Consider the following 18019-nt stretch of genomic DNA (forward strand, 5'->3'; position numbering starts at 1 on the left):
ATGTTTGCTTTTTTCATATCTATTGGAATTTAAAAGAGGAAAAAAAAGTGAAAAAGCCAACGGCACGCAGTGTTCCTAAGTGTTCTCCCTCCCAAGTACTGACTGCGCTCAACGCTGCTTAACTTCGGTGATCGGACGAGAACCGGTGTTTTCAGCGTGATATGGCCGTTGCCGAGAGTGCTATTTAATAATTCGAATTTAAATTAAGTGAGACAAATTAACCTTCATCTTTTTAAAACAATAACAAAAAGAAAATATGTTGGCTTTTTTCATATCTATTGGAATTTAAAAGAGGAAAAAAAAGTGAAAAAGCCAACGGCACGCAGTGTTCCTAAGTGGTCTCCCTCCCAAGTACTTACTGCGCTCGACGCTGCTTAACTTCGGTGATCGGACGAGAACCGGTGTTTTCAGCGTGATATGGCTGTTGCCGAGAGTGCTATTTAATAATTCGAATTTAATTAACCTTCATCTTTATAAATCAATAAGAAAAAGAAGATTTGTTTGCTTTTTTCATATCTCATGGAATTTAAAAGAGGAAATAAAAGTGAAAAAGCCAACGGCACGCAAAGTTTACAAGTACTGACTGCGCTCGACGCTGCTTAACTTCGGTGATCGGACGAGAACCGGTGTTTTCAGCGTGATATGGCCGTTGCCGAGAGTGCTAGATAATAATTCGAATTTAAATTAAGTGAGACAAATTAACCATCATCTTTTTAAAACAATAACAAAAAGAAAATATGTTTGCTTTCTTCATATCTATTGGAATTTAAAAGAGGAAAAAAAAGTGAAAAAGCCAACGGCACGCAGTGTTCCTAAGTGGCCTCCATCCCAAGTACTGACTGCGCTCGACGCTTCTTAACTTCGGTGATCGGACGAGAACCGGTGTTTTCAGCGTGATATGGCCGTTGCCGAGAGTGCTAGATAATAATTCGAATTTAAATTAAGTGAGACAAATTAACCATCATCTTTTTAAAACAATAACAAAAAGAAAATATGTTTGCTTTTTTCATATCTATTGGAATTTAAAAGAGGAAAAATAAGTGAAAAAGCCAACGGCACGCAGTGTTCCTAAGTGGTCTCCCTCCCAAGTACTGACTGCGCTCGACGCTTCTTAACTTCGGTGATCGGACGAGAACCGGTGTTTTCAGCGTGATATGGCCGTTGCCGAGAGTGCTAGATAATAATTCGAATTTAAATTAAGTGAGACAAATTAACCATCATCTTTTTAAAACAATAACAAAAAGAAAATATGTTTGCCTTCTTCATATCTATTGGAATTTAAAAGAGGAAAAAAAAGTGAAAAAGCCAACGGCACGCAGTGTTCCTAAGTGGCCTCCATCCCAAGTACTGACTGCGCTCGACGCTTCTTAACTTCGGTGATCGGACGAGAACCGGTGTTTTCAGCGTGATATGGCCGTTGCCGAGAGTGCTAGATAATAATTCGAATTTAAATTAAGTGAGACAAATTAACCATCATCTTTTTAAAACAATAACAAAAAGAAAACATGTTTGCTTTTTTCATATCTATTGGAATTTAAAAGAGGAAAAATAAGTGAAAAAGCCAACGGCACGCAGTGTTAACCATCATCTTTTTAAAACAATAACAAAAAGAAAATATGTTTGCTTTTTTCATATCTATTGGAATTTAAAAGAGGAAAAAAAAGTGAAAAAGCCAACGGCACGCAGTGTTCCTAAGTGGCCTCCATCCCAAGTACTGACTGCGCTCGACGCTTCTTAACTTCGGTGATCGGACGAGAACCGGTGTTTTCAGCGTGATATGGCCGTTGCCGAGAGTGCTAGATAATAATTCGAATTTAAATTAAGTGAGACAAATTAACCATCATCTTTTTAAAACAATAACAAAAAGAAAATATGTTTGCTTTTTTCATATCTATTGGAATTTAAAAGAGGAAAAATAAGTGAAAAAGCCAACGGCACGCAGTGTTCCTAAGTGGTCTCCCTCCCAAGTACTGACTGCGCTCGACGCTTCTTAACTTCGGTGATCGGACGAGAACCGGTGTTTTCAGCGTGATATGGCCGTTGCCGAGAGTGCTAGATAATAATTCGAATTTAAATTAAGTGAGACAAATTAACCATCATCTTTTTAAAACAATAACAAAAAGAAAATATGTTTGCTTTCTTCATATCTATTGGAATTTAAAAGAGGAAAAAAAAGTGAAAAAGCCAACGGCACGCAGTGTTCCTAAGTGGCCTCCATCCCAAGTACTGACTGCGCTCGACGCTTCTTAACTTCGGTGATCGGACGAGAACCGGTGTTTTCAGCGTGATATGGCCGTTGCCGAGAGTGCTAGATAATAATTCGAATTTAAATTAAGTGAGACAAATTAACCATCATCTTTTTAAAACAATAACAAAAAGAAAACATGTTTGCTTTTTTCATATCTATTGGAATTTAAAAGAGGAAAAAAAAGTGAAAAAGCCAACGACACGCAGTGTTCCTAAGTGTTCTCCCTCCCAAGTACTGACTGCGCTCAACGCTGCTTAACTTCGGTGATCGGACGAGAACCGGTGTTTTCAGCGTGATATGGCCGTTGCCGAGAGTGCTATTTAATAATTCGAATTTAAATTAAGTGAGACAAATTAACCTTCATCTTTTTAAAACAATAACAAAAAGAAAATATGTTGGCTTTTTTCATATCTATTGGAATTTAAAAGAGGAAAAAAAAGTGAAAAAGCCAACGGCACGCAGTGTTCCTAAGTGGTCTCCCTCCCAAGTACTTACTGCGCTCGACGCTGCTTAACTTCGGTGATCCGACGAGAACCGGTGTTTTCAGCGTGATATGGCCGTTGCCGAGAGTGCTAGATAATAATTCGAATTTAAATTAAGTGAGACAAATTGACCTTCATCTTTTTAATACAATAACAAAAAGAAAATATGTTTGCTTTTTTCATATCTATAGGAATTTAAAAGAGGAAAAAAATAGTGAAAAAGCCAACGGCACGCAGTGTTCCTAAGTGTTCTCCCTCCCAAGTACTGACTGCGCTCGACGCTGCTTAACTTCGGTGATCGGACGAGAACCGGTGTTTTCAGCGTGATATGGCTGTTGCCGAGAGTGCTATTTAATAATTCGAATTTAATTAACCTTCATCTTTATAAATCAATAAGAAAAAGAAGATTTGTTTGCTTTTTTCATATCTCATGGAATTTAAAAGAGGAAATAAAAGTGAAAAAGCCAACGGCACGCAAAGTTTACAAGTACTGACTGCGCTCGACGCTGCTTAACTTCGGTGATCGGACGAGAACCGGTGTTTTCAGCGTGATATGGCCGTTGCCGAGAGTGCTAGATAATAATTCGAATTTAAATTAAGTGAGACAAATTAACCATCATCTTTTTAAAACAATAACAAAAAGAAAATATGTTTGCTTTCTTCATATCTATTGGAATTTAAAAGAGGAAAAAAAAGTGAAAAAGCCAACGGCACGCAGTGTTCCTAAGTGGCCTCCATCCCAAGTACTGACTGCGCTCGACGCTTCTTAACTTCGGTGATCGGACGAGAACCGGTGTTTTCAGCGTGATATGGCCGTTGCCGAGAGTGCTAGATAATAATTCGAATTTAAATTAAGTGAGACAAATTAACCATCATCTTTTTAAAACAATAACAAAAAGAAAATATGTTTGCTTTTTTCATATCTATTGGAATTTAAAAGAGGAAAAATAAGTGAAAAAGCCAACGGCACGCAGTGTTCCTAAGTGGTCTCCCTCCCAAGTACTGACTGCGCTCGACGCTTCTTAACTTCGGTGATCGGACGAGAACCGGTGTTTTCAGCGTGATATGGCCGTTGCCGAGAGTGCTAGATAATAATTCGAATTTAAATTAAGTGAGACAAATTAACCATCATCTTTTTAAAACAATAACAAAAAGAAAATATGTTTGCTTTCTTCATATCTATTGGAATTTAAAAGAGGAAAAAAAAGTGAAAAAGCCAACGGCACGCAGTGTTCCTAAGTGGTCTCCCTCCCAAGTACTGACTGCGCTCGACGCTGCTTAACTTCGGTGATCGGACGAGAACCGGTGTTTTCAGCGTGATATGGCCGTTGCCGAGAGTGCTATTTAATAATTCGAATTTAATTAACCTTCATCTTTATAAATCAATAAGAAAAAGAAGATTTGTTTGCTTTTTTCATATCTCATGGAATTTAAAAGAGGAAATAAAAGTGAAAAAGCCAACGGCACGCAAAGTTTACAAGTACTGACTGCGCTCGACGCTGCTTAACTTCGGTGATCGGACGAGAACCGGTGTTTTCAGCGTGATATGGCCGTTGCCGAGAGTGCTAGATAATAATTCGAATTTAAATTAAGTGAGACAAATTAACCATCATCTTTTTAAAACAATAACAAAAAGAAAATATGTTTGCTTTCTTCATATCTATTGGAATTTAAAAGAGGAAAAAAAAGTGAAAAAGCCAACGGCACGCAGTGTTCCTAAGTGGCCTCCATCCCAAGTACTGACTGCGCTCGACGCTTCTTAACTTCGGTGATCGGACGAGAACCGGTGTTTTCAGCGTGATATGGCCGTTGCCGAGAGTGCTAGATAATAATTCGAATTTAAATTAAGTGAGACAAATTAACCATCATCTTTTTAAAACAATAACAAAAAGAAAATATGTTTGCTTTTTTCATATCTATTGGAATTTAAAAGAGGAAAAATAAGTGAAAAAGCCAACGGCACGCAGTGTTCCTAAGTGGTCTCCCTCCCAAGTACTGACTGCGCTCGACGCTTCTTAACTTCGGTGATCGGACGAGAACCGGTGTTTTCAGCGTGATATGGCCGTTGCCGAGAGTGCTAGATAATAATTCGAATTTAAATTAAGTGAGACAAATTAACCATCATCTTTTAAAAACAATAACAAAAAGAAAATATGTTTGCTTTCTTCATATCTATTGGAATTTAAAAGAGGAAAAAAAAGTGAAAAAGCCAACGGCACGCAGTGTTCCTAAGTGTTCTCCCTCCCAAGTACTGACTGCGCTCAACGCTGCTTAACTTCGGTGATCGGACGAGAACCGGTGTTTTCAGCGTGATATGGCCGTTGCCGAGAGTGCTATTTAATAATTCGAATTTAAATTAAGTGAGACAAATTAACCTTCATCTTTTTAAAACAATAACAAAAAGAAAATATGTTGGCTTTTTTCATATCTATTGGAATTTAAAAGAGGAAAAAAAAGTGAAAAAGCCAACGGCACGCAGTGTTCCTAAGTGGTCTCCCTCCCAAGTACTTACTGCGCTCGACGCTGCTTAACTTCGGTGATCGGACGAGAACCGGTGTTTTCAGCGTGATATGGCTGTTGCCGAGAGTGCTATTTAATAATTCGAATTTAATTAACCTTCATCTTTATAAATCAATAAGAAAAAGAAGATTTGTTTGCTTTTTTCATATCTCATGGAATTTAAAAGAGGAAATAAAAGTGAAAAAGCCAACGGCACGCAAAGTTTACAAGTACTGACTGCGCTCGACGCTGCTTAACTTCGGTGATCGGACGAGAACCGGTGTTTTCAGCGTGATATGGCCGTTGCCGAGAGTGCTAGATAATAATTCGAATTTAAATTAAGTGAGACAAATTAACCATCATCTTTTTAAAACAATAACAAAAAGAAAATATGTTTGCTTTCTTCATATCTATTGGAATTTAAAAGAGGAAAAAAAAGTGAAAAAGCCAACGGCACGCAGTGTTCCTAAGTGGCCTCCATCCCAAGTACTGACTGCGCTCGACGCTTCTTAACTTCGGTGATCGGACGAGAACCGGTGTTTTCAGCGTGATATGGCCGTTGCCGAGAGTGCTAGATAATAATTCGAATTTAAATTAAGTGAGACAAATTAACCATCATCTTTTTAAAACAATAACAAAAAGAAAATATGTTTGCTTTTTTCATATCTATTGGAATTTAAAAGAGGAAAAATAAGTGAAAAAGCCAACGGCACGCAGTGTTCCTAAGTGGTCTCCCTCCCAAGTACTGACTGCGCTCGACGCTTCTTAACTTCGGTGATCGGACGAGAACCGGTGTTTTCAGCGTGATATGGCCGTTGCCGAGAGTGCTAGATAATAATTCGAATTTAAATTAAGTGAGACAAATTAACCATCATCTTTTAAAAACAATAACAAAAAGAAAATATGTTTGCTTTCTTCATATCTATTGGAATTTAAAAGAGGAAAAAAAAGTGAAAAAGCCAACGGCACGCAGTGTTCCTAAGTGGTCTCCCTCCCAAGTACTGACTGCGCTCGACGCTGCTTAACTTCGGTGATCGGACGAGAACCGGTGTTTTCAGCGTGATATGGCCGTTGCCGAGAGTGCTATTTAATAATTCGAATTTAAATTAAGTGAGACAAATTAACCATCATCTTTTTAAAACAATAACAAAAAGAAAATATGTTTGCTTTTTTCATATCTATTGGAATTTAAAAGAGGAAAAAAAAGTGAAAAAGCCAACGGCACGCAGTGTTCCTAAGTGTTCTCCCTCCCAAGTACTGACTGCGCTCAACGCTGCTTAACTTCGGTGATCGGACGAGAACCGGTGTTTTCAGCGTGATATGGCCGTTGCCGAGAGTGCTATTTAATAATTCGAATTTAAATTAAGTGAGACAAATTAACCTTCATCTTTTTAAAACAATAACAAAAAGAAAATATGTTGGCTTTTTTCATATCTATTGGAATTTAAAAGAGGAAAAAAAAGTGAAAAAGCCAACGGCACGCAGTGTTCCTAAGTGGTCTCCCTCCCAGGTACTTACTGCGCTCGACGCTGCTTAACTTCGGTGATCGGACGAGAACCGGTGTTTTCAGCGTGATATGGCTGTTGCCGAGAGTGCTATTTAATAATTCGAATTTAATTAACCTTCATCTTTATAAATCAATAAGAAAAAGAAGATTTGTTTGCTTTTTTCATATCTCATGGAATTTAAAAGAGGAAATAAAAGTGAAAAAGCCAACGGCACGCAAAGTTTACAAGTACTGACTGCGCTCGACGCTGCTTAACTTCGGTGATCGGACGAGAACCGGTGTTTTCAGCGTGATATGGCCGTTGCCGAGAGTGCTAGATAATAATTCGAATTTAAATTAAGTGAGACAAATTAACCATCATCTTTTTAAAACAATAACAAAAAGAAAATATGTTTGCTTTCTTCATATCTATTGGAATTTAAAAGAGGAAAAAAAAGTGAAAAAGCCAACGGCACGCAGTGTTCCTAAGTGGCCTCCATCCCAAGTACTGACTGCGCTCGACGCTTCTTAACTTCGGTGATCGGACGAGAACCGGTGTTTTCAGCGTGATATGGCCGTTGCCGAGAGTGCTAGATAATAATTCGAATTTAAATTAAGTGAGACAAATTAACCATCATCTTTTTAAAACAATAACAAAAAGAAAATATGTTTGCTTTTTTCATATCTATTGGAATTTAAAAGAGGAAAAATAAGTGAAAAAGCCAACGGCACGCAGTGTTCCTAAGTGGTCTCCCTCCCAAGTACTGACTGCGCTCGACGCTTCTTAACTTCGGTGATCGGACGAGAACCGGTGTTTTCAGCGTGATATGGCCGTTGCCGAGAGTGCTAGATAATAATTCGAATTTAAATTAAGTGAGACAAATTAACCATCATCTTTTTAAAACAATAACAAAAAGAAAATATGTTTGCTTTCTTCATATCTATTGGAATTTAAAAGAGGAAAAAAAAGTGAAAAAGCCAACGGCACGCAGTGTTCCTAAGTGGCCTCCATCCCAAGTACTGACTGCGCTCGACGCTTCTTAACTTCGGTGATCGGACGAGAACCGGTGTTTTCAGCGTGATATGGCCGTTGCCGAGAGTGCTAGATAATAATTCGAATTTAAATTAAGTGAGACAAATTAACCATCATCTTTTTAAAACAATAACAAAAAGAAAACATGTTTGCTTTTTTCATATCTATTGGAATTTAAAAGAGGAAAAATAAGTGAAAAAGCCAACGGCACGCAGTGTTAACCATCATCTTTTTAAAACAATAACAAAAAGAAAATATGTTTGCTTTTTTCATATCTATTGGAATTTAAAAGAGGAAAAAAAAGTGAAAAAGCCAACGGCACGCAGTGTTCCTAAGTGGCCTCCATCCCAAGTACTGACTGCGCTCGACGCTTCTTAACTTCGGTGATCGGACGAGAACCGGTGTTTTCAGCGTGATATGGCCGTTGCCGAGAGTGCTAGATAATAATTCGAATTTAAATTAAGTGAGACAAATTAACCATCATCTTTTTAAAACAATAACAAAAAGAAAATATGTTTGCTTTTTTCATATCTATTGGAATTTAAAAGAGGAAAAATAAGTGAAAAAGCCAACGGCACGCAGTGTTCCTAAGTGGTCTCCCTCCCAAGTACTGACTGCGCTCGACGCTTCTTAACTTCGGTGATCGGACGAGAACCGGTGTTTTCAGCGTGATATGGCCGTTGCCGAGAGTGCTAGATAATAATTCGAATTTAAATTAAGTGAGACAAATTAACCATCATCTTTTTAAAACAATAACAAAAAGAAAATATGTTTGCTTTCTTCATATCTATTGGAATTTAAAAGAGGAAAAAAAAGTGAAAAAGCCAACGGCACGCAGTGTTCCTAAGTGGCCTCCATCCCAAGTACTGACTGCGCTCGACGCTTCTTAACTTCGGTGATCGGACGAGAACCGGTGTTTTCAGCGTGATATGGCCGTTGCCGAGAGTGCTAGATAATAATTCGAATTTAAATTAAGTGAGACAAATTAACCATCATCTTTTTAAAACAATAACAAAAAGAAAACATGTTTGCTTTTTTCATATCTATTGGAATTTAAAAGAGGAAAAATAAGTGAAAAAGCCAACGGCACGCAGTGTTAACCATCATCTTTTTAAAACAATAACAAAAAGAAAATATGTTTGCTTTTTTCATATCTATTGGAATTTAAAAGAGGAAAAAAAAGTGAAAAAGCCAACGGCACGCAGTGTTCCTAAGTGGTCTCCCTCCCAAGTACTGACTGCGCTCGACGCTGCTTAACTTCGGTGATCGGACGAGAACCGGTGTTTTCAGCGTGATATGGCCGTTGCCGAGAGTGCTAGATAATAATTCGAATTTAAATTAAGTGAGACAAATTAACCATCATCTTTTTAAAACAATAACAAAAAGAAAATATGTTTGCTTTTTTCATATCTATTGGAATTTAAAAGAGGAAAAAAAAGTGAAAAAGCCAACGGCACGCAGTGTTCCTAAGTGGTCTCCCTCCCAAGTACTGACTGCGCTCGACGCTGCTTAACTTCGGTGATCGGACGAGAACCGGTGTTTTCAGCGTGATATGGCCGTTGCCGAGAGTGCTATTTAATAATTCGAATTTAAATTAAGTGAGACAAATTAACCTTCATCTTTTTAAAACAATAACAAAAGAAAATATGTTTGCTTTTTTCATATCTATACGAATTTAAAAGAGGAAAAAAAAGTGAAAAAGCCAACGGCACGCAGTGTTCCTAAGTGGTCTCCCTCCCAAGTACTGACTGCGCTCGACGCTGCTTAACTTCGGTGATCGGACGAGAACCGGTGTTTTCAGCGTGATATGGCCGTTGCCGAGAGTGCTATTTAATAATTCGAATTTAAATTAAGTGAGACAAATTAACCATCATCTTTTTAAAACAATAACAAAAAGAAAATATGTTTGCTTTTTTCATATCTATTGGAATTTAAAAGAGGAAAAAAAAGTGAAAAAGCCAACGGCACGCAGTGTTCCTAAGTGTTCTCCCTCCCAAGTACTGACTGCGCTCAACGCTGCTTAACTTCGGTGATCGGACGAGAACCGGTGTTTTCAGCGTGATATGGCCGTTGCCGAGAGTGCTATTTAATAATTCGAATTTAAATTAAGTGAGACAAATTAACCTTCATCTTTTTAAAACAATAACAAAAAGAAAATATGTTGGCTTTTTTCATATCTATTGGAATTTAAAAGAGGAAAAAAAAGTGAAAAAGCCAACGGCACGCAGTGTTCCTAAGTGGTCTCCCTCCCAAGTACTTACTGCGCTCGACGCTGCTTAACTTCGGTGATCGGACGAGAACCGGTGTTTTCAGCGTGATATGGCTGTTGCCGAGAGTGCTATTTAATAATTCGAATTTAATTAACCTTCATCTTTATAAATCAATAAGAAAAAGAAGATTTGTTTGCTTTTTTCATATCTCATGGAATTTAAAAGAGGAAATAAAAGTGAAAAAGCCAACGGCACGCTAAGTTTACAAGTACTGACTGCGCTCGACGCTGCTTAACTTCGGTGATCGGACGAGAACCGGTGTTTTCAGCGTGATATGGCCGTTGCCGAGAGTGCTAGATAATAATTCGAATTTAAATTAAGTGAGACAAATTAACCATCATATTTTTAAAACAATAACAAAAAGAAAATATGTTTGCTTTCTTCATATCTATTGGAATTTAAAAGAGGAAAAAAAAGTGAAAAAGCCAACGGCACGCAGTGTTCCTAAGTGGCCTCCATCCCAAGTACTGACTGCGCTCGACGCTTCTTAACTTCGGTGATCGGACGAGAACCGGTGTTTTCAGCGTGATATGGCCGTTGCCGAGAGTGCTAGATAATAATTCGAATTTAAATTAAGTGAGACAAATTAACCATCATCTTTTTAAAACAATAACAAAAAGAAAATATGTTTGCTTTTTTCATATCTATTGGAATTTAAAAGAGGAAAAATAAGTGAAAAAGCCAACGGCACGCAGTGTTCCTAAGTGGTCTCCCTCCCAAGTACTGACTGCGCTCGACGCTTCTTAACTTCGGTGATCGGACGAGAACCGGTGTTTTCAGCGTGATATGGCCGTTGCCGAGAGTGCTAGATAATAATTCGAATTTAAATTAAGTGAGACAAATTAACCATCATCTTTTTAAAACAATAACAAAAAGAAAATATGTTTGCCTTCTTCATATCTATTGGAATTTAAAAGAGGAAAAAAAAGTGAAAAAGCCAACGGCACGCAGTGTTCCTAAGTGGCCTCCATCCCAAGTACTGACTGCGCTCGACGCTTCTTAACTTCGGTGATCGGACGAGAACCGGTGTTTTCAGCGTGATATGGCCGTTGCCGAGAGTGCTAGATAATAATTCGAATTTAAATTAAGTGAGACAAATTAACCATCATCTTTTTAAAACAATAACAAAAAGAAAACATGTTTGCTTTTTTCATATCTATTGGAATTTAAAAGAGGAAAAATAAGTGAAAAAGCCAACGGCACGCAGTGTTAACCATCATCTTTTTAAAACAATAACAAAAAGAAAATATGTTTGCTTTTTTCATATCTATTGGAATTTAAAAGAGGAAAAAAAAGTGAAAAAGCCAACGGCACGCAGTGTTCCTAAGTGGCCTCCATCCCAAGTACTGACTGCGCTCGACGCTTCTTAACTTCGGTGATCGGACGAGAACCGGTGTTTTCAGCGTGATATGGCCGTTGCCGAGAGTGCTAGATAATAATTCGAATTTAAATTAAGTGAGACAAATTAACCATCATCTTTTTAAAACAATAACAAAAAGAAAATATGTTTGCTTTTTTCATATCTATTGGAATTTAAAAGAGGAAAAATAAGTGAAAAAGCCAACGGCACGCAGTGTTCCTAAGTGGTCTCCCTCCCAAGTACTGACTGCGCTCGACGCTTCTTAACTTCGGTGATCGGACGAGAACCGGTGTTTTCAGCGTGATATGGCCGTTGCCGAGAGTGCTAGATAATAATTCGAATTTAAATTAAGTGAGACAAATTAACCATCATCTTTTTAAAACAATAACAAAAAGAAAATATGTTTGCTTTCTTCATATCTATTGGAATTTAAAAGAGGAAAAAAAAGTGAAAAAGCCAACGGCACGCAGTGTTCCTAAGTGGCCTCCATCCCAAGTACTGACTGCGCTCGACGCTTCTTAACTTCGGTGATCGGACGAGAACCGGTGTTTTCAGCGTGATATGGCCGTTGCCGAGAGTGCTAGATAATAATTCGAATTTAAATTAAGTGAGACAAATTAACCATCATCTTTTTAAAACAATAACAAAAAGAAAACATGTTTGCTTTTTTCATATCTATTGGAATTTAAAAGAGGAAAAATAAGTGAAAAAGCCAACGGCACGCAGTGTTAACCATCATCTTTTTAAAACAATAACAAAAAGAAAATATGTTTGCTTTTTTCATATCTATTGGAATTTAAAAGAGGAAAAAAAAGTGAAAAAGCCAACGGCACGCAGTGTTCCTAAGTGGTCTCCCTCCCAAGTACTGACTGCGCTCGACGCTGCTTAACTTCGGTGATCGGACGAGAACCGGTGTTTTCAGCGTGATATGGCCGTTGCCGAGAGTGCTAGATAATAATTCGAATTTAAATTAAGTGAGACAAATTAACCATCATCTTTTTAAAACCATAACAAAAAGAAAATATGTTTGCTTTTTTCATATCTATTGGAATTTAAAAGAGGAAAAAAAAGTGAAAAAGCCAACGGCACGCAGTGTTCCTAAGTGGTCTCCCTCCCAAGTACTGACTGCGCTCGACGCTGCTTAACTTCGGTGATCGGACGAGAACCGGTGTTTTCAGCGTGATATGGCCGTTGCCGAGAGTGCTATTTAATAATTCGAATTTAAATTAAGTGAGACAAATTAACCTTCATCTTTTTAAAACAATAACAAAAGAAAATATGTTTGCTTTTTTCATATCTATAGGAATTTAAAAGAGGAAAAAAAAGTGAAAAAGCCAACGGCACGCAGTGTTCCTAAGTGGTCTCCCTCCCAAGTACTGACTGCGCTCGACGCTGCTTAACTTCGGTGATCGGACGAGAACCGGTGTTTTCAGCGTGATATGGCCGTTGCCGAGAGTGCTAGATAATAATTCGAATTTAAATTAAGTGAGACAAATTAACCATCATCTTTTTAAGACAATAACAAAAAGAAAATATGTTTGCTTTTTTCATATCTATTGGAATTTAAAAGAGGAAAAAAAAGTGAAAAAGCCAACGGCACGCAGTGTTCCTAAGTGGTCTCCCTCCCAAGTACTGACTGCGCTCGACGCTGCTTAACTTCGGTGATCGGACGAGAACCGGTGTTTTCAGCGTGATATGGCCGTTGCCGAGAGTGCTATTTAATAATTCGAATTTAAATTAAGTGAGACAAATTAACCTTCATCTTTTTAAAACAATAACAAAAGAAAATATGTTTGCTTTTTTCATATCTATAGGAATTTAAAAGAGGAAAAAAAAGTGAAAAAGCCAACGGCACGCAGTGTTCCTAAGTGGTCTCCCTCCCAAGTACTGACTGCGCTCGACGCTGCTTAACTTCGGTGATCGGACGAGAACCGGTGTTTTCAGCGTGATATGGCCGTTGCCGAGAGTGCTAGATAATAATTCGAATTTAAATTAAGTGAGACAAATTAACCATCATCTTTTTACAACAATAACAAAAAGAAAATATGTTTGCTTTTTTCATATCTATTGGAATTTAAAAGAGGAAAAAAAAGTGAAAAAGCCAACGGCACGCAGTGTTCCTAAGTGGTCTCCCTCCCAAGTACTGACTGCGCTCGACGCTGCTTAACTTCGGTGATCGGACAAGAACCGGTGTTTTCAGCGTGATATGGCCGTTGCCGAGAGTGCTATTTAATAATTCGAATTTAAATTAAGTGAGACAAATTAACCTTCATCTTTTTAAAACAATAACAAAAGAAAATATGTTTGCTTTTTTCATATCTATAGGAATTTAAAAGAGGAAAAAAAAGTGAAAAAGCCAACGGCACGCAGTGTTCCTAAGTGGTCTCCCTCCCAAGTACTGACTACGCTCGACGCTGCTTAACTTCGGTGATCGGACGAGAACCGGTGTTTTCAGCGTGATATGGCCGTTGCCGAGAGTGCTATTTAATAATTCGAATTTAAATTAAGTGAGACAAATTAACCTTCATCTTTTTAAAACAATAACAAAAAGAAAATATGTTTGCTTTTTTCATATCTATTGGAATTTAAAAGAGGAAAAAAAAGTGAAAAAGCCAACGGCACGCAGTGTTCCTAGGTGGTTTCCCTCCCAAGTACTGACTGCGTTCGACGCTGCTTAACTTCGGTGATCGGACGAGAACCGGTGTTTTCAGCGTGATATGGCCGTTGCCGAGAGTGCTATTTAATAATTTGAATTTAATTAACCTTCATCTTTATAAATCAATAAGAAAAAGAAGATATGTTTGCTTTTTTCATATCTGATGGAATTTAAAAGAGGAAATAAAAGTGAAAATGCCAGCGGCACGCAAAGTTTCCAAGTACTGACTGCGCTCGACGCTGCTTAACTTCGGTGATCGGACGAGAACCGGTGTTTTCAGCGTGATATGGCCGTTGCCGAGAGTGCTAGATAATAATTCGAATTTAAATTAAGTGAGACAAATTGACCTTCATCTTTTTAATACAATAACAAAAAGAAAATATGTTTGCTTTTTTCATATCTATAGCAATTTAAAAGAGGAAAAAAATAGTGAAAAAGCCAACGGCACGCAGTGTTCCTAAGTGGTCTCCCTCCCAAGTACTGACTGCGCTCGACGCTGCTTAACTTCGGTGATCGGACGAGAACCGGTGTTTTCAGCGTGATATGGCTGTTGCCGAGAGTGCTATTTAATAATTCGAATTTAATTAACCTTCATCTTTATAAATCAATAAGAAAAAGAAGATTTGTTTGCTTTTTTCATATCTCATGGAATTTAAAAGAGGAAATAAAAGTGAAAAAGCCAACGGCACGCAAAGTTTACAAGTACTGACTGCGCTCGACGCTGCTTAACTTCGGTGATCGGACGAGAACCGGTGTTTTCAGCGTGATATGGCCGTTGCCGAGAGTGCTAGATAATAATTCGAATTTAAATTAAGTGAGACAAATTAACCATCATCTTTTTAAAACAATAACAAAAAGAAAATATGTTTGCTTTCTTCATATCTATTGGAATTTAAAAGAGGAAAAAAAAGTGAAAAAGCCAACGGCACGCAGTGTTCCTAAGTGGCCTCCATCCCAAGTACTGACTGCGCTCGACGCTTCTTAACTTCGGTGATCGGACGAGAACCGGTGTTTTCAGCGTGATATGGCCGTTGCCGAGAGTGCTAGATAATAATTCGAATTTAAATTAAGTGAGACAAATTAACCATCATCTTTTTAAAACAATAACAAAAAGAAAATATGTTTGCTTTTTTCATATCTATTGGAATTTAAAAGAGGAAAAATAAGTGATAAAGCCAACGGCACGCAGTGTTCCTAAGTGGTCTCCCTCCCAAGTACTGACTGCGCTCGACGCTTCTTAACTTCGGTGATCGGACGAGAACCGGTGTTTTCAGCGTGATATGGCCGTTGCCGAGAGTGCTAGATAATAATTCGAATTTAAATTAAGTGAGACAAATTAACCATCATCTTTTTACAACAATAACAAAAAGAAAATATGTTTGCTTTTTTCATATCTATTGGAATTTAAAAGAGGAAAAAAAAGTGAAAAAGCCAACGGCACGCAGTGTTCCTAAGTGGTCTCCCTCCCAAGTACTGACTGCGCTCGACGCTGCTTAACTTCGGTGATCGGACAAGAACCGGTGTTTTCAGCGTGATATGGCCGTTGCCGAGAGTGCTATTTAATAATTCGAATTTAAATTAAGTGAGACAAATTAACCTTCATCTTTTTAAAACAATAACAAAAGAAAATATGTTTGCTTTTTTCATATCTATTGGAATTTAAAAGAGGAAAAAAAAGTGAAAAAGCCAACGGCACGCAGTGTTCCTAAGTGGTCTCCCTCCCAAGTACTGACTGCGCTCGACGCTGCTTAACTTCGGTGATCGGACAAGAACCGGTGTTTTCAGCGTGATATGGCCGTTGCCGAGAGTGCTATTTAATAATTCGAATTTAAATTAAGTGAGACAAATTAACCTTCATCTTTTTAAAACAATAACAAAAGAAAATATGTTTGCTTTTTTCATATCTATAGGAATTTAAAAGAGGAAAAAAAAGTGAAAAAGCCAACGGCACGCAGTGTTCCTAAGTGGTCTCCCTCCCAAGTACTGACTACGCTCGACGCTGCTTAACTTCGGTGATCGGACGAGAACCGGTGTTTTCAGCGTGATATGGCCGTTGCCGAGAGTGCTATTTAATAATTTGAATTTAATTAACCTTCATCTTTATAAATCAATAAGAAAAAGAAGATATGTTTGCTTTTTTCATATCTGATGGAATTTAAAAGAGGAAAAAAAAGTGAAAAAGCCAACGGCACGCAGTGTTCCTAAGTGGCCTCCATCCCAAGTACTGACTGCGCTCGACGCTTCTTAACTTCGGTGATCGGACGAGAACCGGTGTTTTCAGCGTGATATGGCCGTTGCCGAGAGTGCTAGATAATAATTCGAATTTAAATTAAGTGAGACAAATTAACCATCATCTTTTTAAAACAATAACAAAAAGAAAATATGTTTGCTTTTTTCATATCTATTGGAATTTAAAAGAGGAAAAATAAGTGATAAAGCCAACGGCACGCAGTGTTCCTAAGTGGTCTCCCTCCCAAGTACTGACTGCGCTCGACGCTTCTTAACTTCGGTGATCGGACGAGAACCGGTGTTTTCAGCGTGATATGGCCGTTGCCGAGAGTGCTAGATAATAATTCGAATTTAAATTAAGTGAGACAAATTAACCATCATCTTTTTAAAACAATAACAAAAAGAAAATATGTTTGCTTTCTTCATATCTATTGGAATTTAAAAGAGGAAAAAAAAGTGAAAAAGCCAACGGCACGCAGTGTTCCTAAGTGGCCTCCATCCCAAGTACTGACTGCGCTCGACGCTTCTTAACTTCGGTGATCGGACGAGAACCGGTGTTTTCAGCGTGATATGGCCGTTGCCGAGAGTGCTAGATAAAAATTCGAATTTAAATTAAGTGAGACAAATTAACCATCATCTTTTTAAAACAATAACAAAAAGAAAACATGTTTGCTTTTTTCATATCTATTGGAATTTAAAAGAGGAAAAATAAGTGAAAAAGCCAACGGCACGCAGTGTTAACCATCATCTTTTTAAAACAATAACAAAAAGAAAATATGTTTGCTTTTTTCATATCTATAGGAATTTAAAAGAGGAAAAAAAAGTGAAAAAGCCAACGGCACGCAGTGTTCCTAAGTGGTTTCCCTCCCAAGTACTGACTGCGTTCGACGCTGCTTAACTTCGGTGATCGGACGAGAACCGGTGTTTTCAGCGTGATATGGCCGTTGCCGAGAGTGCTATTTAATAATTTGAATTTAATTAACCTTCATCTTTATAAATCAATAAGAAAAAGAAGATATGTTTGCTTTTTTCATATCTGATGGAATTTAAAAGAGGAAATAAAAGTGAAAATGCCAGCGGCACGCAAAGTTTCCAAGTACTGACTGCGCTCGACGCTGCTTAACTTCGGTGATCGGACGAGAACCGGTGTTTTCAGCGTGATATGGCCGTTGCCGAGAGTGCTATTTAATAATTCGAATTTAAATTAAGTGAGACAAATTAACCTTCATCTTTTTAAACCAATAACAAAAGAAAATATTTTTGCTTTTTTCATATCTATAGGAATTTAAAAGAGGAAAAAAAAGTGAAAAAGCCAACGGCACGCAGTGTTCCTAAGTGGTCTCCCTCCCAAGTACTGACTGCGCTCGACGCTGCTTAACTTCGGTGATCGGACGAGAACCGGTGTTTTCAGCGTGATATGGCTGTTGCCGAGAGTGCTATTTAATAATTCGAATTTAATTAACCTTCATCTTTATAAATCAATAAGAAAAAGAAGATTTGTTTGCTTTTTTCATATCTCATGGAATTTAAAAGAGGAAATAAAAGTGAAAAAGCCAACGGCACGCAAAGTTTACAAGTACTGACTGCGCTCGACGCTGCTTAACTTCGGTGATCGGACGAGAACCGGTGTTTTCAGCGTGATATGGCCGTTGCCGAGAGTGCTAGATAATAATTCGAATTTAAATTAAGTGAGACAAATTAACCATCATCTTTTTAAAACAATAACAAAAAGAAAATATGTTTGCCTTCTTCATAT

At 37.9% G+C, this 18019-nt stretch overlaps 39 non-coding genes and 30 pseudogenes across 39 annotated transcripts; all 69 read right to left on the reverse strand.

Moving 5' to 3' along the window:
- Positions 1-54: 54 nt before the first annotated feature.
- On the reverse strand, positions 55-173 carry LOC149659890 (5S ribosomal RNA). Its single transcript, XR_016369269.1, has one exon. It is a non-coding gene; the product is annotated as a 5S ribosomal RNA (ribosomal RNA).
- Positions 174-310: 137 nt separating this feature from the next.
- On the reverse strand, positions 311-429 carry LOC149659891 (5S ribosomal RNA). The gene has a single exon (XR_016369709.1). It is a non-coding gene; the product is annotated as a 5S ribosomal RNA (ribosomal RNA).
- A 122-nt stretch (positions 430-551) lies between these two features.
- Positions 552-654, reverse strand: LOC149659892 (5S ribosomal RNA; annotated as a pseudogene).
- Positions 655-791: 137 nt separating this feature from the next.
- Positions 792-910, reverse strand: LOC149659893 (5S ribosomal RNA; annotated as a pseudogene).
- A 137-nt stretch (positions 911-1047) lies between these two features.
- On the reverse strand, positions 1048-1166 carry LOC149659894 (5S ribosomal RNA). The gene has a single exon (XR_016369782.1). It is a non-coding gene; the product is annotated as a 5S ribosomal RNA (ribosomal RNA).
- Positions 1167-1303: 137 nt separating this feature from the next.
- On the reverse strand, positions 1304-1422 carry LOC149659895 (5S ribosomal RNA; annotated as a pseudogene).
- Positions 1423-1670: 248 nt separating this feature from the next.
- Positions 1671-1789, reverse strand: LOC149659896 (5S ribosomal RNA; annotated as a pseudogene).
- Positions 1790-1926: 137 nt separating this feature from the next.
- Positions 1927-2045, reverse strand: LOC149659897 (5S ribosomal RNA). Its single transcript, XR_016369783.1, has one exon. It is a non-coding gene; the product is annotated as a 5S ribosomal RNA (ribosomal RNA).
- A 137-nt stretch (positions 2046-2182) lies between these two features.
- Positions 2183-2301, reverse strand: LOC149659898 (5S ribosomal RNA; annotated as a pseudogene).
- A 137-nt stretch (positions 2302-2438) lies between these two features.
- On the reverse strand, positions 2439-2557 carry LOC149659899 (5S ribosomal RNA; annotated as a pseudogene).
- Positions 2558-2694: 137 nt separating this feature from the next.
- Positions 2695-2813, reverse strand: LOC149659900 (5S ribosomal RNA). Its single transcript, XR_016369541.1, has one exon. It is a non-coding gene; the product is annotated as a 5S ribosomal RNA (ribosomal RNA).
- A 138-nt stretch (positions 2814-2951) lies between these two features.
- Positions 2952-3070, reverse strand: LOC149659901 (5S ribosomal RNA; annotated as a pseudogene).
- A 122-nt stretch (positions 3071-3192) lies between these two features.
- On the reverse strand, positions 3193-3295 carry LOC149659902 (5S ribosomal RNA; annotated as a pseudogene).
- A 137-nt stretch (positions 3296-3432) lies between these two features.
- On the reverse strand, positions 3433-3551 carry LOC149659903 (5S ribosomal RNA; annotated as a pseudogene).
- A 137-nt stretch (positions 3552-3688) lies between these two features.
- Positions 3689-3807, reverse strand: LOC149659904 (5S ribosomal RNA). The gene has a single exon (XR_016369784.1). It is a non-coding gene; the product is annotated as a 5S ribosomal RNA (ribosomal RNA).
- A 137-nt stretch (positions 3808-3944) lies between these two features.
- On the reverse strand, positions 3945-4063 carry LOC149659905 (5S ribosomal RNA). Its single transcript, XR_016369303.1, has one exon. It is a non-coding gene; the product is annotated as a 5S ribosomal RNA (ribosomal RNA).
- Positions 4064-4185: 122 nt separating this feature from the next.
- LOC149659906 (5S ribosomal RNA) lies at positions 4186-4288 on the reverse strand (annotated as a pseudogene).
- Positions 4289-4425: 137 nt separating this feature from the next.
- On the reverse strand, positions 4426-4544 carry LOC149659907 (5S ribosomal RNA; annotated as a pseudogene).
- A 137-nt stretch (positions 4545-4681) lies between these two features.
- LOC149659908 (5S ribosomal RNA) lies at positions 4682-4800 on the reverse strand. The gene has a single exon (XR_016369785.1). It is a non-coding gene; the product is annotated as a 5S ribosomal RNA (ribosomal RNA).
- Positions 4801-4937: 137 nt separating this feature from the next.
- On the reverse strand, positions 4938-5056 carry LOC149659909 (5S ribosomal RNA). The gene has a single exon (XR_016369271.1). It is a non-coding gene; the product is annotated as a 5S ribosomal RNA (ribosomal RNA).
- Positions 5057-5193: 137 nt separating this feature from the next.
- Positions 5194-5312, reverse strand: LOC149659910 (5S ribosomal RNA). The gene has a single exon (XR_016369711.1). It is a non-coding gene; the product is annotated as a 5S ribosomal RNA (ribosomal RNA).
- A 122-nt stretch (positions 5313-5434) lies between these two features.
- On the reverse strand, positions 5435-5537 carry LOC149659911 (5S ribosomal RNA; annotated as a pseudogene).
- A 137-nt stretch (positions 5538-5674) lies between these two features.
- Positions 5675-5793, reverse strand: LOC149659912 (5S ribosomal RNA; annotated as a pseudogene).
- A 137-nt stretch (positions 5794-5930) lies between these two features.
- LOC149659913 (5S ribosomal RNA) lies at positions 5931-6049 on the reverse strand. Its single transcript, XR_016369786.1, has one exon. It is a non-coding gene; the product is annotated as a 5S ribosomal RNA (ribosomal RNA).
- A 137-nt stretch (positions 6050-6186) lies between these two features.
- Positions 6187-6305, reverse strand: LOC149659914 (5S ribosomal RNA). Its single transcript, XR_016369305.1, has one exon. It is a non-coding gene; the product is annotated as a 5S ribosomal RNA (ribosomal RNA).
- A 137-nt stretch (positions 6306-6442) lies between these two features.
- On the reverse strand, positions 6443-6561 carry LOC149659915 (5S ribosomal RNA). The gene has a single exon (XR_016369272.1). It is a non-coding gene; the product is annotated as a 5S ribosomal RNA (ribosomal RNA).
- Positions 6562-6698: 137 nt separating this feature from the next.
- On the reverse strand, positions 6699-6817 carry LOC149659916 (5S ribosomal RNA). The gene has a single exon (XR_016369749.1). It is a non-coding gene; the product is annotated as a 5S ribosomal RNA (ribosomal RNA).
- Positions 6818-6939: 122 nt separating this feature from the next.
- LOC149659917 (5S ribosomal RNA) lies at positions 6940-7042 on the reverse strand (annotated as a pseudogene).
- A 137-nt stretch (positions 7043-7179) lies between these two features.
- LOC149659918 (5S ribosomal RNA) lies at positions 7180-7298 on the reverse strand (annotated as a pseudogene).
- Positions 7299-7435: 137 nt separating this feature from the next.
- LOC149659919 (5S ribosomal RNA) lies at positions 7436-7554 on the reverse strand. Its single transcript, XR_016369787.1, has one exon. It is a non-coding gene; the product is annotated as a 5S ribosomal RNA (ribosomal RNA).
- A 137-nt stretch (positions 7555-7691) lies between these two features.
- On the reverse strand, positions 7692-7810 carry LOC149659920 (5S ribosomal RNA; annotated as a pseudogene).
- Positions 7811-8058: 248 nt separating this feature from the next.
- Positions 8059-8177, reverse strand: LOC149659921 (5S ribosomal RNA; annotated as a pseudogene).
- Positions 8178-8314: 137 nt separating this feature from the next.
- LOC149659922 (5S ribosomal RNA) lies at positions 8315-8433 on the reverse strand. Its single transcript, XR_016369789.1, has one exon. It is a non-coding gene; the product is annotated as a 5S ribosomal RNA (ribosomal RNA).
- Positions 8434-8570: 137 nt separating this feature from the next.
- LOC149659923 (5S ribosomal RNA) lies at positions 8571-8689 on the reverse strand (annotated as a pseudogene).
- Positions 8690-8937: 248 nt separating this feature from the next.
- On the reverse strand, positions 8938-9056 carry LOC149659924 (5S ribosomal RNA). Its single transcript, XR_016369306.1, has one exon. It is a non-coding gene; the product is annotated as a 5S ribosomal RNA (ribosomal RNA).
- Positions 9057-9193: 137 nt separating this feature from the next.
- Positions 9194-9312, reverse strand: LOC149659925 (5S ribosomal RNA). Its single transcript, XR_016369307.1, has one exon. It is a non-coding gene; the product is annotated as a 5S ribosomal RNA (ribosomal RNA).
- Positions 9313-9448: 136 nt separating this feature from the next.
- On the reverse strand, positions 9449-9567 carry LOC149659926 (5S ribosomal RNA). Its single transcript, XR_016369309.1, has one exon. It is a non-coding gene; the product is annotated as a 5S ribosomal RNA (ribosomal RNA).
- A 137-nt stretch (positions 9568-9704) lies between these two features.
- Positions 9705-9823, reverse strand: LOC149659927 (5S ribosomal RNA). The gene has a single exon (XR_016369273.1). It is a non-coding gene; the product is annotated as a 5S ribosomal RNA (ribosomal RNA).
- A 137-nt stretch (positions 9824-9960) lies between these two features.
- LOC149659928 (5S ribosomal RNA) lies at positions 9961-10079 on the reverse strand. Its single transcript, XR_016369712.1, has one exon. It is a non-coding gene; the product is annotated as a 5S ribosomal RNA (ribosomal RNA).
- Positions 10080-10201: 122 nt separating this feature from the next.
- LOC149659929 (5S ribosomal RNA) lies at positions 10202-10304 on the reverse strand (annotated as a pseudogene).
- A 137-nt stretch (positions 10305-10441) lies between these two features.
- On the reverse strand, positions 10442-10560 carry LOC149659930 (5S ribosomal RNA; annotated as a pseudogene).
- Positions 10561-10697: 137 nt separating this feature from the next.
- LOC149659931 (5S ribosomal RNA) lies at positions 10698-10816 on the reverse strand. Its single transcript, XR_016369790.1, has one exon. It is a non-coding gene; the product is annotated as a 5S ribosomal RNA (ribosomal RNA).
- Positions 10817-10953: 137 nt separating this feature from the next.
- LOC149659932 (5S ribosomal RNA) lies at positions 10954-11072 on the reverse strand (annotated as a pseudogene).
- A 248-nt stretch (positions 11073-11320) lies between these two features.
- Positions 11321-11439, reverse strand: LOC149659933 (5S ribosomal RNA; annotated as a pseudogene).
- Positions 11440-11576: 137 nt separating this feature from the next.
- Positions 11577-11695, reverse strand: LOC149659934 (5S ribosomal RNA). The gene has a single exon (XR_016369791.1). It is a non-coding gene; the product is annotated as a 5S ribosomal RNA (ribosomal RNA).
- Positions 11696-11832: 137 nt separating this feature from the next.
- Positions 11833-11951, reverse strand: LOC149659935 (5S ribosomal RNA; annotated as a pseudogene).
- A 248-nt stretch (positions 11952-12199) lies between these two features.
- On the reverse strand, positions 12200-12318 carry LOC149659936 (5S ribosomal RNA). The gene has a single exon (XR_016369310.1). It is a non-coding gene; the product is annotated as a 5S ribosomal RNA (ribosomal RNA).
- A 137-nt stretch (positions 12319-12455) lies between these two features.
- LOC149659937 (5S ribosomal RNA) lies at positions 12456-12574 on the reverse strand. Its single transcript, XR_016369311.1, has one exon. It is a non-coding gene; the product is annotated as a 5S ribosomal RNA (ribosomal RNA).
- Positions 12575-12710: 136 nt separating this feature from the next.
- LOC149659938 (5S ribosomal RNA) lies at positions 12711-12829 on the reverse strand. The gene has a single exon (XR_016369312.1). It is a non-coding gene; the product is annotated as a 5S ribosomal RNA (ribosomal RNA).
- A 137-nt stretch (positions 12830-12966) lies between these two features.
- On the reverse strand, positions 12967-13085 carry LOC149659939 (5S ribosomal RNA). Its single transcript, XR_016369314.1, has one exon. It is a non-coding gene; the product is annotated as a 5S ribosomal RNA (ribosomal RNA).
- A 136-nt stretch (positions 13086-13221) lies between these two features.
- Positions 13222-13340, reverse strand: LOC149659940 (5S ribosomal RNA). The gene has a single exon (XR_016369315.1). It is a non-coding gene; the product is annotated as a 5S ribosomal RNA (ribosomal RNA).
- A 137-nt stretch (positions 13341-13477) lies between these two features.
- On the reverse strand, positions 13478-13596 carry LOC149659941 (5S ribosomal RNA). Its single transcript, XR_016369673.1, has one exon. It is a non-coding gene; the product is annotated as a 5S ribosomal RNA (ribosomal RNA).
- A 136-nt stretch (positions 13597-13732) lies between these two features.
- LOC149659942 (5S ribosomal RNA) lies at positions 13733-13851 on the reverse strand. The gene has a single exon (XR_016369459.1). It is a non-coding gene; the product is annotated as a 5S ribosomal RNA (ribosomal RNA).
- Positions 13852-13988: 137 nt separating this feature from the next.
- LOC149659943 (5S ribosomal RNA) lies at positions 13989-14107 on the reverse strand. Its single transcript, XR_016369573.1, has one exon. It is a non-coding gene; the product is annotated as a 5S ribosomal RNA (ribosomal RNA).
- A 122-nt stretch (positions 14108-14229) lies between these two features.
- LOC149659944 (5S ribosomal RNA) lies at positions 14230-14332 on the reverse strand (annotated as a pseudogene).
- A 138-nt stretch (positions 14333-14470) lies between these two features.
- On the reverse strand, positions 14471-14589 carry LOC149659945 (5S ribosomal RNA). The gene has a single exon (XR_016369205.1). It is a non-coding gene; the product is annotated as a 5S ribosomal RNA (ribosomal RNA).
- A 122-nt stretch (positions 14590-14711) lies between these two features.
- Positions 14712-14814, reverse strand: LOC149659946 (5S ribosomal RNA; annotated as a pseudogene).
- A 137-nt stretch (positions 14815-14951) lies between these two features.
- LOC149659947 (5S ribosomal RNA) lies at positions 14952-15070 on the reverse strand (annotated as a pseudogene).
- Positions 15071-15207: 137 nt separating this feature from the next.
- On the reverse strand, positions 15208-15326 carry LOC149659948 (5S ribosomal RNA). Its single transcript, XR_016369792.1, has one exon. It is a non-coding gene; the product is annotated as a 5S ribosomal RNA (ribosomal RNA).
- A 137-nt stretch (positions 15327-15463) lies between these two features.
- Positions 15464-15582, reverse strand: LOC149659949 (5S ribosomal RNA). The gene has a single exon (XR_016369674.1). It is a non-coding gene; the product is annotated as a 5S ribosomal RNA (ribosomal RNA).
- A 136-nt stretch (positions 15583-15718) lies between these two features.
- Positions 15719-15837, reverse strand: LOC149659950 (5S ribosomal RNA). The gene has a single exon (XR_016369675.1). It is a non-coding gene; the product is annotated as a 5S ribosomal RNA (ribosomal RNA).
- A 136-nt stretch (positions 15838-15973) lies between these two features.
- Positions 15974-16092, reverse strand: LOC149659951 (5S ribosomal RNA). The gene has a single exon (XR_016369473.1). It is a non-coding gene; the product is annotated as a 5S ribosomal RNA (ribosomal RNA).
- A 122-nt stretch (positions 16093-16214) lies between these two features.
- Positions 16215-16333, reverse strand: LOC149659952 (5S ribosomal RNA; annotated as a pseudogene).
- Positions 16334-16470: 137 nt separating this feature from the next.
- LOC149659953 (5S ribosomal RNA) lies at positions 16471-16589 on the reverse strand. Its single transcript, XR_016369793.1, has one exon. It is a non-coding gene; the product is annotated as a 5S ribosomal RNA (ribosomal RNA).
- A 137-nt stretch (positions 16590-16726) lies between these two features.
- On the reverse strand, positions 16727-16845 carry LOC149659954 (5S ribosomal RNA; annotated as a pseudogene).
- A 248-nt stretch (positions 16846-17093) lies between these two features.
- Positions 17094-17212, reverse strand: LOC149659955 (5S ribosomal RNA). Its single transcript, XR_016369659.1, has one exon. It is a non-coding gene; the product is annotated as a 5S ribosomal RNA (ribosomal RNA).
- Positions 17213-17334: 122 nt separating this feature from the next.
- Positions 17335-17437, reverse strand: LOC149659956 (5S ribosomal RNA; annotated as a pseudogene).
- Positions 17438-17573: 136 nt separating this feature from the next.
- On the reverse strand, positions 17574-17692 carry LOC149659957 (5S ribosomal RNA). The gene has a single exon (XR_016369206.1). It is a non-coding gene; the product is annotated as a 5S ribosomal RNA (ribosomal RNA).
- A 122-nt stretch (positions 17693-17814) lies between these two features.
- Positions 17815-17917, reverse strand: LOC149659958 (5S ribosomal RNA; annotated as a pseudogene).
- Between the last annotated feature and the right edge of the window lie 102 nt (positions 17918-18019).

This window comes from Phalangium opilio, unplaced genomic scaffold, assembly GCF_054372755.1.
Source record: "Phalangium opilio isolate 3A_F unplaced genomic scaffold, DU_Popi_V2 ptg000070l_1, whole genome shotgun sequence".
Classification (NCBI taxonomy): Eukaryota; Metazoa; Arthropoda; class Arachnida; order Opiliones; family Phalangiidae; genus Phalangium; species Phalangium opilio.